A 3,539-nucleotide genomic window follows, 5' to 3' on the forward strand; every position below is an offset into this window, starting at 1 on the left:
TTTCTCTCTCTCCCTCTCTCTCTTTTTCTCTCTCTCTCCCTCTCTATCTCTCATCCCTCCTTTATTATAAGAGAGTACTCAGTGGGAAGAGAGATGGGGAGAGAGACATTTAGAAGTGAAAGTGATATAAAAACAAAAAATACCAACTTTTTTTTAAAAGAAAATAAATTTTCATGACAGTAAGATCAAATAAAATAGCATAAAGCAACCCAGACTGAAAATGACCAGTTTAATAAATCAAAATCTTGAGGTAAATCTGAACAGATGGATTTGGGAATCCAGGAAGATCTAGTAGACCTAGACTTGTTTTTGTTAATACAATATCTTGTGAATGGTTTTATTCTTCAATTGACCATCTAGATATATCTGAAGCAGCATGTCATTGAGGTTATTACATGTGACATGGATGGCAAACCTCGGTATTTATAGGACATTTTTTGCTTACTAAGATAACCAAATTGTTCTACCTGTCTCTGAATTTCTTCCAACTCTACATATCCATGATTTTGGAAGTCGAATTGTAAAATTTCAATAGTTGCTTTTGCACAGAAAATCTAAACCCAATCAATGAAAATAGCAAAGTGGATAATTTTTGCTTGGGAAAATGTCATAGTTCATTGTGATAATGGATATCTTTACACTTTCTCTCTAAAATGGTTATGGCAGCTCCGTGGTGAAATTAGCATGCTTCCTTTATTTTGCAAGATTCTTTCAAAAAATTTCATTAAATTATAGCATAATAATTAAGAACCCCAGTTCTTTAGGTAAATGTGAAACTGACTTTAATGCCAAAAAGTCATTTTGTTCTTTCCCTTCCTATGATTTGCCTAAAAGGGTTATAATAATATAAAGGGTAAAGCTTTGGGTCTCTACTATCAAGTAATAATAATAAACAAAAATTTAAATATATTTTAAAATAAATAATAAAATCAATAATAACTGGCATTTATATAGCACCTAAAAGTTTACATAGTGCTTTAGAGATCACTTTTGAGACTCTTAACCCTATTTGGCAGTTACTACCATTATTTTGCAAATAAACAGGCTCTCAGAAGTTAAGTGATTTGCCCATGATCACATAGCTTGTAAATATCAAAGGTAAGATTTGAACCCAAGCTTTTCTGAATTCACATTTAACACAAAATCTACTGTTAATAGCAAGCTAGGCAATCTGAACTCCTGTGTTTTCTGCTGACTTTTCCTAATTGCCAGTAATTCCCTTCTCATCTGTGTGGCTAACTACATAGAAGGCACACAATAAAACCTGTTGATAGTTTTATCTCCAGACTGGAAAGCTCTCACTTTTCCCTCTCAAAAAGGCGCCATGAGGCTTCCTAAATTAGGTCTGTGGTTCAGTATCCAGGGAAGTATAACAGCTGTTTGATAACTAGTTTGCTTGCCTCTGCTACCACCACTCAAAGTCCAGAGGGCTCACTTGTGGTCATGGCCTTGGGAATGTAGCCCATCCCATATCTTCTTTGCTATTCTGTACAGTAATCATCAAGCCAGTAACTTCCACATGGGACACTCTTCTTGAACACAGTAATAATTATTTTATTAGAAGCAGTGAGAATGATATAAGGATTGACTACAAGTCTGGCAATGACAAATGGATAGAAGGGGATCAAGATCCTGCAACAGACTTTAAAGGTAATCTAATCCAAACTCCATATTTTACATGGAAATTGAAGGTCAAAGATATGTAGTGACTTAACCAAGGTCATACAGACATTAAGAGGCAAAGCACATGGGTAAGCACATGGGTCCTCTAACTCCAAATCCAGTTCTTTTTCCCATACTATGAGCTGATACCTAGAGGCCAAGTTTAGCTGTATAGGAACACTTCATGCTATTTCCCTTATGTGGCCCACATAACACTTTCTCTAGATCCATTCCAACCGTTCCATCTCTAAGTATAGCATTTTTTTTTCAATTAAAATGTTTTTTCAAGTAAAAAGAATTTTTTTCTCTCCCTCTCATTCCCCCTACCACCAGAGAAGGGAAAAGACCTTTACAACAACAACAAAAAAAAAACCTACACAACAAATATGTATAGTCAAGCAAAACAAAATCCTACTTTGATCATGTCTGAAATGATTCTCAGGCTGTAGATGGGATATGTTTGCTGGATACTGTCAGTTTGGGAAATCGTTTTGCTTGACTGCACATTTGTTATGAGAGTTTAGTTTTTTCTATTTTCATGGAAGAAGAATGAGAGGGAAAGAAAATTAATTTTTATTAATTGAAAAAAAACAAGATTTAATTTTCTTAAATGACCCTGAAGCAAAGAATTACATCTTATTGTGAATCTTGAGCCCCATCACCTCTTTGTCAGGAAGTGGTAGTCATCATTATCGGTCCTCTGGAATTGTGGTTGACTATGATATTGATCAGAATTCTGAAGTCTCAAAAAGGATTTCATTTTACAATGTTCTTATTGTGTAAATTGTTCTCTTTCTATTCATTTTACTCTGCATTAGTTCATGTCAAGCTTCCCAGGTTTCTCTGAAATCATCCCTTTCATCATTTCTTATGGCACAATAGGATTCCATCATATTTATGCACCATAATTTGTTTAGTCATCCTACAGCTGATAGGCACACCCTTAATTTCCAGCTTTGGCCACTAGAAAAAGAACTGCTATAAATTTTTGTACATATAGGTCCTTTTCCCTTTCCTTTTTATTTCTTTGGGGTTACAGGCTTAGTAGGCTCACAGGGTATGTGTAGTTTAGTAACTTTTGGGGCATAGTTCCAAATTGCTTTCCAAAATGATCAAAAAAATTCACAGCTCCACAAAGTAGCAAAACTATGTTCTGCAACCCCTTTAACGTGTTATTTTCTTTTCTGGTCAGTTTTGTAAATCTGACAGACGTGAGGCGATAGTTTATTCTTCATCCAGGATTCTTTACCCCAGTTCGAGACATTTATAGTCTATCAGTTTCTGAATCTGATTTCTTTGGTTTGCAAAGAAATTCACCAATCATCTGCCTCATCCCAATCTTCTTTAGGAGATCAAATGAAATAACATATGTAAAATACTTCGCAAACTTTAAACTTCGATATAAATGTATAGTAACAATAATCATCATGACCACCATCTCTCTTTTAAAACTATCCCAATGGGTTACCTTTTCCCTCTTTTTTCTTAGTGGGACATGTGGCTCTTCTGTTTTTTTTTTTTCCAGGGGTAAAGAGGCTGGGGGGTAGGGGCACGAGGTAATCAAGATTAAATGACTTGCCAAGGGTTACACGGCTAGTAAGTACCGTGTTTCCCCGATAATAAGACACTGTCTTATTATTTTTTTTTGAAAGAAAAACACCAGAGGGCTTATTTTCAGGGGAGGGCTTATGTTGTCCTGCCTCAGCTCTCCTCCGCAGCACTGCTCTCAATGGCGCCAGCAAGCAAATCACTGGGGAAGAACAGGATGACTCGCTCACTGCTGCAGCTCTGATTGGATGCAGCTCGGAGCGCGGCATGTGTTTCACGGGAGGGGGGAGAAATGGGACGGTGCATACAGAGGGTACCGTAATGTAGCG

This window comes from Petaurus breviceps, unplaced genomic scaffold (assembly GCF_028583685.1).
Source record: "Petaurus breviceps papuanus isolate PSGF00001 unplaced genomic scaffold, PetGlider_PUasm1.0 186, whole genome shotgun sequence".
Classification (NCBI taxonomy): domain Eukaryota; kingdom Metazoa; phylum Chordata; class Mammalia; order Diprotodontia; family Petauridae; genus Petaurus; species Petaurus breviceps.